Source organism: Cydia strobilella, chromosome 4, assembly GCF_947568885.1.
Source record: "Cydia strobilella chromosome 4, ilCydStro3.1, whole genome shotgun sequence".
NCBI lineage: Eukaryota > Metazoa > Arthropoda > Insecta > Lepidoptera > Tortricidae > Cydia > Cydia strobilella.
Genome location: NC_086044.1, coordinates 4,425,917 through 4,439,786, shown reverse-complemented (window position 1 = coordinate 4,439,786; position 13,870 = coordinate 4,425,917).

Here is a 13,870-nt window from a genome sequence, read left to right as displayed (position 1 = left end):
TTGGAAATGTACGTGATATTACAAGAAATATGATTTTTAATAGATAGATTATAGTTGTTCTGAAATTATAAGAAGCGGACTTAATAGGGCCGATATGTACAACAGTATAAAGGCCCTGTAAAATAATAATAAAAAATAATAAAAAATTTTTTTTTTTACACATTTGCTAAATAATTATTTTAAGTTTAATCGGTTTGATAATAATATGGTGAAATTGATGATGACGTAGCGCTGGTGGCCTAGTGGTAAGAGCGTGCGACTTGCAATCCGGAGGTCGCGGGTTCAAACCCCGGCTCGTACAAATGAGGTTTTCGGTGAAGGAAAACATCGTGAGGAAACCGGACTAATCCCAATAAGGCCTAGTATACCCTCTGGGTTGGAAGTTCAGATGGCAGTCGCTTTCGTAAAAACCAATTCTTGGGATTAATTGCCAAGCGGACCCCAGGCTCCCATGAACCGTGGCAAAATGCCTGGACAACGCGAGGAAGATGAATGATTGATGATGATGATTCAGGCAACTAAGGCCCATAGATATATACCTTACAAACTAACATACATACAGTAATAAAAATCTAAAAACCATTTTCGCGACGCAGTTTTCTGTTCCGTCAGCCGTTCCGGTGCAGGATTCCACAGAACCGCCGAAATAACACGCCCTTCGGCCAGAAGTCGGCGAATTTAGTGCCTACATTGTTTTTAAAACAAAAAGAATTAGACGAAGTAATGATTTTGATAGATAAATTTTAAAGGGAGGAGGTAATTTACTACTCCGGCTGCTATTATTTGGCCGATTAAGGTCTTTTCTGGAAAATCAGAACAAAGGTAAGGTCGAAATTTTGTAATCGCACCTGTAATATTTCTTGTTACATTTGATTTCAAACAAGAGGATTTTGTTATTGTTCTCATATTAGTGGAGTCAATATAAAGTTTAAGTTACATTAAATGCACACTCAAATTTTTCTACATGGGTGAATTCTATATCATATTGAATACCCGTCTGTAAAGTAACAACTTCATATCAGTTCCCGTTTTTGAGAAATAAAACTTTTTTTTAAATCTTTTATACTACTTAAACAATAATTCCCACATAAGATATTTTTCGTAGAATGGGTTATGAAGCTTATACGACTACACGGTCAGAATATCTGTCGACAATAATGTAAATTATAGATTTATTGAAACAAATTATTATTTTGTAAGTTTTTCATGACCGAGGAACTCCCACACCGAGAGAAAAGTTTACTATGGTGGTTATGAAGTAGTTGTATCGATCATGTTTAAAAATCTCCCGAGTCACTACTATATTTGTAGAATAGCAGCAAGATTTTGGAAACAAACAGCAAATAATGTTCTGCACAATTAATGGACATTTCTAGTTTTTTGCCAGTAACTGCACAAGTTATGGAAGAATAACATATTCATTTTTCTCTCGATAATTAAATCAATTTCCAGCATAAAAAAATAAAAAGTATGCGGTATTTCCAGGCATTCACAGAGGCCAATTCTAACTTTATTTAAGATGTCAATAATATATCATTTTGTTATCATTCGCCCGACGGTCTCGCTCGCACCAAAACATATTTTAACTAGTACGAGCGAAACGCACACGCAAATTAAAAAAAATGACATCTTTAATAACAAAGTTCGAATTAGCCTCAAGGTATATTAGGAAAGTATACCTTATGGCTTATGGCATTGCGTTAAGGTTCAATAGTTCAATGCATTAAGTGTCTGTCTTTATATGAAAAACGATAGCTGTCAAATTTTTATATCTATTCACAAAACGTTTAGAATACTGGATGCTGTGTCAGATATAAATAGACCCTTGAAGTCTTACAACTATCTATTATGCTTGATCTGAATCTTACTGGTTAGTAAGGACCGTCCACTTAGTTATACTTCGAATAGCCGCCCGGACAAATTATAAAGCTAATTTCGAATTTTAAATTTTGACAATTCACGAGAAGAGTAACGTAACGTCAAACGATATGTTTGTCCCTTTTCAACGATCCTGTCATCCGATGCTTTTAGTAGCGGGAGCTGTGAGAGTGAAAAGACGCAAATGTCAGCAATTCTTACCGCTTGGTATTTGTCAGCGAGCGCATCGCGACATTAAACCAGTATGAACCTGGCCCTCGATTACGTATAATTATAAGGAAACTTGGGATCAAGTTATATTAGTCTAAGGTCTAACAGTTGAGAATAAGACGTGCTCTGAATATACAGTGTGGAATTTTTTTATGGGCCCTGAAGGGAAAGTGCCTTAAAACCTTAAGTTAGCTCATTTTATTTTTAAAAAGAAACAAAACTGCATTCAAAGGTTTTTTGAAATTCGCTTGTCTCGCCTGGGAATCGAACCGACTAAAAATTCCAAACAATAAACACTCCCTATTTTATTCTACTAGTCGATACAGTTAATGTTAATGATAACATTTCTTCAAGAAACATTAGGTCTTTCACTCGTCTGTCGTACAAAATTTCCATAAAATCGAATATTTAATACTCAAGAATATTTTTAGACAAGCAAAATTGAAAAAAAAATTAAAAACCTTTGAATGCAGTTTAGTTTCTTTTTAAAAATAAAAGAATGTCTCCTTTAAGTAAAATGAGCTAACTTAAGGTTTTCAGAGAATTTCCCTCCAGGGTCCATTAATTTGATTATTAAATTATAGTGGTAAGTAAGCGCATTGAGTATGCACTTTTGTCTCAGGCGATGCCGCTTGGCACGATTGATTGTTCCTTAGGGCAAACAAAACTGATTCAGCCCGGTAGCCACGAGATCGTAACGCCACCCAAAAGGGGGGTGAAAGGGTCGGCTCCCCAAATCCAATCTATGCTATATTTCTTCCTGTTCTTAGCAACTAGGGCAACTTATATATCATTTTCGTATAATTTAGGAACGAGGAATTCATTTTTGAAATAATTATTAGACCTTTCTATACAAAAAAATGAGTTGTTTACAAAAAATTTAAATGTTATGTAATTTTTTGTGACACTTTCCCTGTTACAATTACAGTGTGGCGATTTGCACTAAATAAAAAAATGGACAATGTAGCCCATTTATTGTTCATTCTGGAAAATATCACTTTAAAGGAATAGCTGCCGAAACGCCTGTCAAAAAAGAGGCGTTTTTTTTCTTACTAAGCGGCGTTTTAAGTTTCCAAAGTTTTTATTCCTTACTTGTTGTTTTTATTCCTCACTTGTTGTTTTTATTATTTTTTCGCAACTGTGTTAAAAAACGTCGTTCGATACACGTGCGGAAATGTCATTCTTCACTCGTCCCGAGTCTTGCCAAGATACCTATCTCGGTACTCGTGAAGTAATGACATACTTTCCGCACTAGCATCGAAATGTACTATTTATTCCATTTGGGCACCAAAAAGTATGTTGGTAGTAAAGCTTTTAGTGCGAGTAAAATAGTATGTAATAATGATTTAATATAATATTGTTAATTTACTAAAGTTTCATTATTGCGTCATTTCATCTCATAACCCTACTACCCATTGAATTGAATGACCTTTTTCACGTTTTCTGCAGCAATGCATTCGACTGCAGCAATATTGAAGCGCGATATTGCTGTCGACTGCTACGGCAGTAGCCGTAAATGTCAAAATCAAATTTCCTGTCTGGATTTTGACGTTCATTTAAAATAAATAATCAAAGGGGATCATCGATTTTGGGCCCGGAGGACAAACCATCGCGTATATTATGGTACACTACACAGACGGTTACAGTAATTATAAACGCATTTGATTACGGAAAAAGATATAATATTGGGTGTAAATGAAACGGGAATGTATTATACAATAAAATAAATTATATCTATTATTAATTTCCGTAAATCACACCATCATCTTTATAAGCATAGCTTAGCTTAACGCTCAATTTCGCACAAACCGTGAGGTTTTCACTAAGGAGTTTAAAATTCTCTTTGCACTAAACTTTATGGTTGGTAGAAAAGTCTGTATTCTAATTTGGCACTAACTGCCACTGTCTGTCATTGCTATGTCATAGCCTCATAGCTGACATACGTGAGATATATGCCGCAATGTATGCATTGCGCGTTTTATCGGAGCTTTGCCTGAGGTGTGTTAAGTAAGCGCGCAATCAAAATTAAACATGCGTAAACAATCGTTACGCGTACCGATGAAACTGGGTAATTAGTCATGGGAGAATTAACGGTCGACCGCATCCCGAACTCTCGGCAGTTCAAGCGGACCGATCGTCTACCGCGAACATTGAAGTGAGACGGAGATATGGAAGTTGATCAAACGTTCTCTACAGTGAATCAGTACCCGTCAGTTAGTGTCTGCGTGGGTAATTTAAATAGCTTGGACGTCGTAATAATTATGGTTGTATTCCATACAATATTACATATACGTGAGAAATTTTTTGTAATTACACTAACATGAGTAAGAGATTTATGAAGGTGAAACAAAAGTCGTGTGTCCATTTTCTATAAGCAACAAAAAAAAATTCGAAACAAAAATGGTTAATAATAATTAAACGGATTCATTTACGTTAGAGATTTTTTTGTAGAATATAGTAAATATAAAGAGCTTAATTAACATGTAATTTTTATGTACACATTAGTTGTTATTTTTATGTAAAAAAAATTTTTAATAAAGAAAGTTATTGGGGGCAGGTTTCTGTGTCAAGCTGGAAGAAAATATAAATACTTAATGAGTATATGCTTGAGAACAGCATATTAGAAAATCTCTAGTGTGGGGATTGATGTTTTGGTTTATTTTTCTATTTTAGTAATAATTTGGATTTATAAAAAAAAAATGACATATTTTGTGGAGATTTTTTTCAAAATATATTATTTGTAACATAGGTAATCACATCTCAAAAAATCTCTAATGTGAGAATTAATGTAGATTTCTCATACATTTTGAACTGTGCTGACCGGCCTATATGACCAATTCTTAGAAACGATAAAATTATGTTCTCAGAAGCAATTTTGTTTCAAAAATGACAATGAGTGACTTATCTATATTCAAACTAAGCGTATAATAAGTTCATTGTATGAAAATGAAATGAGACTTTATATTTTAGTGAGTAAGGTCTATTTTTGATAGAGGCCAAATGCATATGTTTTTGTGCTTATCACGATTTAAGAGCATAGAAGATTAGATACAATTTCAGTTTCAGCTACGTGTCTCTGATAAGATAGATTTACTGGAAGTTTCTTAAAAACATCGGTCGAAAAATATTACTAAGGTAATGTAGGGAAGACCGTCTAGTCTGTGCGGAAAGGGAAGACTCGTGAAATGTATAGGATCCAATACATTCTACGACTCTTCTCTTTTCGCACAGACTATCAGGTAAGACAGTCTAGCTCTTTCGTACCTTTTAACTCTTGCGTTTGTATCAAGGTCCTGATACTCTTTGATAGAGAAAGATAGTCTTCTTGCGATTCCTATAAGAGGAAAGAGAAAATAGTGCCATGCTTTGTCCTTATCACCGACCGGGTGGCATCATAGGTAGGAGGCGATGGCGATATACCGAAATTTATAAGAGTGAAAGAGAAAAAATCTTATGCAGCCCAAATTTTATATGAATATTCTTTCTCTTACCCCCGGTCGCTCGGTGGCGCGTCTATAACTACTTGTATATACCTAGTCGGCTCATAAGTTCTGTCATATACATAGTATCAAATAAAATCAAAAGTTTAAGTTTATTCCGTATAATTTGTACAGTGTTTGAAAGCTTATAAACTAGAGAATCTAAATGTATAACATTTATTCAAAATGACCGCCATAATTATCTACACAGGCTTGAAGTCTTCGTGGCCAGCCGTCAATGGATTCACGCACCACTTTCATGTCGATATTGGCCACTGCCGTGGCAAGAGATTTTTTCAGCGAGTCTAGATTTGCATGAGGTTTTGAGCACACCTTTTCCTCTAAATACTGCCATATTTTATAGTCTAAAGGATTAAGATCTGGGCTAGAGGAGGGCCAATCTTCATGCCGTATAAAGTCGATTTTATTGGAGGCGAGCCAGGCTTGTGTAGACTTTGCCTTATGGGCTGGAGCAGAGTCCTGCTGGAAAACCCAATGCTGGTTTAGAAACATCGTATGGGATAGTGGTTTCACAATATTAGTCAACACCGTGTCTTGGTACACTTTGGCACTAGTTTTTACTCCTTTCTCACAAAAATGCATACTAGTGACGCCCGCATAAGAAACTCCCAGCCAAACCATCACAGATGAAGGGTGATGACCTCTTTGAATACGGGGAATGCTATTAGACGCTTCTTTACTATTGCGAGCGTACACTCTATCATTTTGTTTATTACAGTTTTCTTCTATGTCAAAAATTTTCTCGTCCGAAAACAGTATACAACGGTGCTTATTTTTAGCGTACTTCTTCAATAAAGCTTTAGATCTTTTAAGCCTTAAAGCTTTAAGCCGACCATTGAGAAGATGGCCAGTTTTTCGTTTATAAGCACGAAGTCTCAGGTCTTGATTAAGCACTCTTTTCACCGTGTTTTTGCTCAAACCCATCTGGAGGGCCATACTTTTTGTTTCCTAGCGGGATTTCTGGCAATGCGTGCCCTAATTGCTTGTACAACCGCTGGAGTCCTAGCTGTACGCGGACGACCGCTTCTTTTCTTGTCATTTAAACTAGAGACCTCACTGTATCTTTCTATGGTACGATGCACAAATCTTAGAGAGAATTTTAAATTTTCAAGTAGCTTAAAAATTTTAGTCGGCGAGTGACCACAACGATATAGTGCAATTATTGCGGTACGGCTATCTTTAAGCGTCCACTCCATGTTGAAGAAAACAGAAAATTGCAAAATTATACTACTCAAATATTTAATAAAGATTCGAAATTCAAATGCAGAACGGTTTTTGTTTTAGGAGTTCCAAATTTAAATTTTAAAGGCCAGTGACAGAACTTATGAGCCGATTAGGTACTATGTCTATGGTTTGCATTTTGTGTACATACTCCACAGAAGGTCGGTAGAACAGAAAGAGCAAAGCTCTCTTTCTGACTGCTGCACCTATACCTACGTAAGAATACAAATACGAGAATTCTTGCCCTACGACGGTTTTCCCAACCAAAAAATGTAGTATGCCGGTTCTCTCCACACTGACCTTATAGCCGCGTGCCGCCCAAGAAAAAAAAAACGCGAGACCAGCTAAACGCCCAATGTGCAATCTATGAGACAATTAAAAACTGCCGTTATTGTGTGCGGAATAAACATCGTATTGTACACTGGGCGTCTAAGAACTAAATTTAGTTTTTGAAGTCTGGGTGTTTATTGGTGTTTATGCTGAGTGTTACTTTGTACAATATATTGCACATTGGGCGGCACGAAATTAGGGACCGGTGTGCAGGTCAATCACGTCATAAAATGAGTTCAGCTCAAAATAATCATAAATAAATAAACCCGTTGGGCAAGCCGCAGCTAACTTGTAATTCAGAATTTAAACTCGATTAGATGTACAACAAATACGAGTATGTACACAACATTATACCAACATTCCCCTTTACGGAGTCGGCTAAAACAGCGGCATTAGCAACAGGAATGCAGGCACAAAAACTGGCACCCAGTGCCCTTAGGGCTCGCGGATCTGCAATTTGATGACTCACATCAGTGTCGGGTATCTTATCGAGACCAAAGATAGATATAACTCCGTAATAGATGGATACAGTCTAAGGAAAAAACGTGCCTCGAAAATCAAGAAAATTTGATTCTCGTTCAGAGGGCGCTACTAGCTTTGGCTTACTGTCGTATATATGGCGTTGACGGTTTCGTTTGTTATTTAACAATTTTAACGCATATCATTGAAAGAACATGGGTCAAAATCTTAAAAATAATTAATGCAAATAAAAAAAATCATTTATCCATATTTAAATACATTTTATCGTATTTTTATAAATATTTATTTTTAGTTTTAAAGTGTGTCGACAGATGGCAGTGAATTTACTGGAGTTACAAAATTTACTATGACAGTACCGCTCTAGTATAAGTTACTCTATGTCGAGACACATGCGGTGATTCATGCAGGTGACATGTTGGTGGTTAGATATTTGCATAAATATTACTGAAGAACCAGTGGGACCTAAGTGTAACTTCAAACGAACGGTCGTAGATTTTACAATCTAGGAACTTGAGAGTCCCCGGCAAGCTCAGCCGAATTTCACCTTCCCATACAAACGGAGTTCCGTTCTCATTTTAAAACTACGTGTTGGATTGTAATAAAACTTTGCATACACAATGATATGAGGTATGTCTAGGTCTGAAATTAGTTTATAGAGCTCTAGTATATAAAACAATCGAAATAGAGCAAAAACAAGTTTTGTATGAAAAACTTAAATTCGCTGTATTTTTTTTTACTTTGGTATCGGCAGAAGTGAGTTTAGTGGACCTTTTTAGGAAATTCTTTTTTTGAGTTTGACCTATTATTTAGGTTCCGGCAATCCTGAAGAAATCGAGGAAAGTTTTCACATATTATAGGCACGTTACCTATAGTAATATGGGTATTTTTTTATAATAGATGCTGTCGTGCCTTCGCTATCGGTAAGCACCGGTTGGTGAAGTTAAATTGCTGATGTATCTTAGGCGAGAGAGCAGAGAGAACGTTAACAAAGTAATGTATCCTAACCGTTTGTGCTAATTGTAATTGTTATGAAATGGTTACATTATGGCTATAAATTATTTTTTATTTAAGAGTTTTTTAGACTATCCAACAATGACTACGACGGGGGACGCAACCAATCAACCAACTCTATTTAGCTCCAATTTTCAAAGCGGCGCCAATGTTGACACCGCTAACAACATGACAGGATTTTTAGGGCAACGTCCCGAATTCAGAAATGACGCGTCCGATGACCTGTTTTGTTGACAAACGCGTTGGCATGCTGCCGGTGATGGCTAGCGCCGCAGGCGCCGCTGTGCGTCGCCGTCTTCTTGTGCCTACAGTCAGCGTCAAAAAATTAATAACAACGAAAGTGGCAAACTATATCGCAAGTATTAAGTCTTCCTGTCCAGCTAAAATGTGGAATGAATTAATTTTCGTCCACGGTATTTCCGGACCGATTCGACCTTCAAGATAAGCTCCCATCTTAATCCCGGCAATACACTTGCAACCCTTCTGGTGTTGCAGGGGCACAATCTATTTAATGCTGAGCTGCTGACTGTACATGGCAATTGGCAACGAACACGATTGCGTGTACATTTTTGGCGATTCACAAAAAAAATCCGTATTTGATACGTAAAATGGTGTAAATGTGATTATAAATATCGTTATATTAACATTAAACAGATTAAGTAGATTATTTATATTTAAATATCAACATTAGTATAGTTTACGTAGTATTACGAATTTATTAAAAATGCTATTTATTACATTATTAAAAAAAAACATTCCAGAAAATATTAGTGTATATACCTACCTGAATAAACGTGAGATTTCAATATAATATGTATGTATGTAATATGTATGTATTTATTTTAATATTTGTAACCTGTCTTGTGTCACGCACTAGTATGGTTTTACTGAGAATGTACTTTCATGGCTATATTTTTTGCACAATTCATCAAAAACTGAAATCGCAAGAAAAAAGTCATAACCCTCTGATTCACAGGCCAAATAAAAATATCATTCCATATTATAAATGCCGCGAAACATCGTAAGTTTTAATTAATAGTCATTACAGAAAGCCATCTATTTCACTGTTAATATGGTTCAATTTTGAATGCGTTTTTTTGTCTAGGTATACCTGACTCATGAGTCAGCTAAACCTTGGAGACGAGTTCAAATAAAAGTCAAAATGTAAGCGATTTTCTATAAACTCATGATTGTTTCTTAACAATATAAGCGTGATTCCGTTAAAACGTATGTGATGTATCGATTGTATAATCTCACGATTTTTCAGCACTGCCGTATAATATTGACTTAAGGTTGACCTGTCGTTGACTAATTTGTTTACAAACAATAATATGGCTATATGATCGATTTGTTATTTTCGTAGTATTTTTATTATTAGGAAACATGTGTGTGTGATATATGATTCAACAAATTAATTCAAGGAATAGTTAGAATAAAATTGAATTAAATGAGAGATCTTTATATAGGCCTCTGGGCGGCCAGAGGATTAATAATCATCATATTATATCACAATCATACAATAATAATATCAACAGTATATTTATCTTTACATAAGAGTCATGATTCAACCATGTTACAGTAAGCTATCAGGTTTTTCATATGACATAACCCGTCCTGGCCTCACTCCCGACCATGACAACTAGACCCGCCGCAGAAGAAAGCCCATACATTCCCTGGGTCTAGTTATCTCGGTCATTGACTCAGCTCAATGACCAAGACAACTGGACCTGCCTCAGAAGCAAGCCCATAGATTCCCTAGGTCTATTTATCTTGGTCGTTGAGTCATCTCACCGAATTGGTGCGTGAGAGCCCGATGGCGATGGCGGTGAGTCATGCGCCCGCGTTGGTATGCGGCGAGTTTGCTGGGGTCCAGAGGTTAGGAATACATACAGGATACTCCGACAAGTATTTTGGGGGCTGCCATAGTTTTAAGAAGTATATGTGATAAGGCCACCTCTTTGTTTCATATTCGTCTATTGCAAAACTTATTTAGTGACCTATGACTAGAGGTCGGCGCGGCGTCTTATAACAGAAACAATATATCTAACAATATTTGAACCCCGAAAATCCATTCAGCTCCTCCGCCAAGCACTTCGCACATATATACCTACTTACTCCATTTTTCGCACTTAACGGGCTCATTAACTTGTCAATTACGATTATGATTATGACGTAGGTATCAATATGAGTATGAGAGCAAATATTGACGTATATGGCACCGTGATATACCGTTACGAGTACACTGTGGTTGTGAGCAAGGGAAATACCGGTAATCCTGCTCAGATGCCGGTCAAGGTTGAGGGTGTGACAAGTGCGGTGGAAGTTTGTATGGGGAATCAATAACCGCTGAACCGAGGCGGCGGAACTTAAGGCGGTTCCCTGAGCCAGAAGGCGAAAAGTCTCCTTATATGATCCTGTTTTCCTAAGAGGCGTTGATATTCGTAGACGTGGAAAAAATATATGTAGTTCTTGACCATATTATCTTTAATATCATAGCTTCCGATACACGAATTATGACACTTCGCTCGATACAATTAATTCCCAAAGTAACCTCTAACTCGGACTTTTAATCCAACTTTACTTGGTTATTTATTATGTGATATTATAAACAAAAAAAGAAGAAAAAACAATCTTAACTTAAATAATAATTTCATAGCTTTCTAATTTCGATATTGTAGGATAACGTTTTTAAAATAAATAAAAATCGACAAAATTCGATCAAAATTGACACTTGGCGCGTATGATCTTTCCCGTTCTTTCTTGCGAAATGTGACAGAGACAGCGGCAAACCGATGGAACGGCCTTAAGATGAAATTTGGTTACTACATCTTTGATTAAGTTGAAAATTATACCAAACATGACTTCAAAACTAAACATAAAAAGTTTCAGGAATATCGTTTCGGCGAAGAAGCTGAATTCCCCCACACCCCATTTCACATCTTTAAAGGATGATTTTTGAGATAAAATTATGTCCTGTTTCGGGACTCAAAATACTATCTGTATACCAAAAAGGAATTTGTTTTAAGTTTATATGTTTTTACTTCGGAATGGTGTCAATGTGATACCAGAAATAAATTTGGCATTTCCAATTTATACGAAAACGATACCAAACATGGCCTAGTAGCTTCAATAATGTAGGAGTCAAGATAACATTGAGAGCCCACCGCCACCAAGATTGTGTATCACCGTCAATTTAGATTTATGGAAGAGTTTGTAATGTTATGTTATCCTATGGATCAGCGATTTCCGGTCACATATATAATTCAGGAGGCCCGCTTGACTAAATCTTTGTTTTTGTTTTCCAGATACTAAAATGACAGTTTGATTGCTCCAATTTGTCCGACCGATCTGTCATTTGATTATTAAATTGGTACAAAAACAGGACGATTGGTTAGTAAATAAATTGGCTAATCAAACTAACCTGTCATTTTAATATATGAAATATAAAATCAGGTACAATTAGGCTTTGTCAAGTTAGTATTAGGTCACCTCACTTATTGACTATTACCTACAAGATATCGAATGACAGCTGGACAACAACAGCATGGATTGAGGTCTTAACTTGTCTTCAAAAGTAACGTAAAACTCAGTCAGTGTACGGAATACGGTCATTAGTACGAATCAACCCAAACTTAAGGAATTTCCAACATGGACTGTTTTATCTACGGCGGAACGATTCTCATAAAAACGTTAGTTGGAATGTCATTTTTGCTCATTGAGGGCGAGATATACCTGGCAGGTACTTAAAGAAAGGGATTGTTTAAACATTAGCTAATGCGGAGCAGCTACACTGTGCCATGGTCGTATTTAAAAGTTTACTCGTGTTTCTATTAGTGTTTTGTATTAGGGGAATTTATTGCAAGGCAGCTTACGGTAAGTTATACTTTTCACGTTTTTATAAGGGATATTTATTGTATCTAACAATTATTATGATTTGTGTACATCGACTACACTGCCGCCTAATGTTAACGTATAATTTTAAACCTTATGACAAAGATATAAGGTCCACCAATCGTTGTTGACATGTTGTTTGTACATATTTTCATTTTTGATTTCCTGTAGATCTAAGAGCATGTTTATGTACCTATGAGTTCTACAGATATATAAATAAGATCTAAGTATGAAAAGCTATGATGAATAAGAATAAGATTTTGTGGAGACATGTAGGTAGTTGTCGACATTTTTTTTCTTAGTTAATATTTCAAATGTAAACTTTTATCGCTTTTAGATGAGCAAGCTGTGGCTCCTGGTATTTGGTCAAGGCTCTGGGGATGGGTCACGTACCTCAACCCTTGGGGTTCGGCTGTCAATACAAGTGCGACTTTGTCCATGCCCAAACACGATGTCAATGCAACTCAAATAAAAAACTCACCGTTTGTTGAAGCACGGCAGTTCACTGCCACGACTATACTTGGTACTGGCAACTCAACAGCATTAGTAAAATTCTCATCAGATGAGTCTGTAGAAAACGAAGAGACAACTACACCTATCATATTAGTTCAAAATGTTCAGATCTCGACAACAACAGAACAACACTCGTTGGAAGTTAAGGCGTCAACCACAGTTATAACGTCAGGCCAAAACAATACATCTTTATTGGAAAAATCCGCGACAGACTCGCGGGAACCAAAAACGTTAACAACACCCGTAGACTCAGTCCAGTATAAACATCATACAGAACCAAACCTATCAACAGTATCAACAGTTTCGCTAACAGCTGAAGAACCTGCCATGGATGAACCTGAAGAACCAAAAGCGTCTACCACACCTATCGTGTTGGATCTAATCAACCCCATAACAGCAGGAGAGCTCGTTACAGAAGAACCTTTAGAACTAGAAGTATTACCGATGGACCAAAATAAACCTTTGAAATCAGAAGTCACAAATATATCCTTCATTCCGGGTACAGACAACCAGACAATAGTAAAAGAACCATTAGAATCGGTAACCTCGATCTATGTATCAACATTTGACACCCCGACAGTATCAGAATTCCCATCCCTCGCGACAGATTACCCATCGGAACCAGAAGCGTCAACCACAACCATAGATATAGACCAAAATATATTGACATCAAGAGAAGAACCCGTGACAGAACAAACTTTGGAATCAGAAGTAACAACCATATCCATCGTGCCGGATACGGACACCCCGACAACAGCAGTAGAATTACTAGAATTGGAAACATCGACCTATGTATCAGCTCTGGACACCCCCACCGAAACAAAAGAATCCGTAAC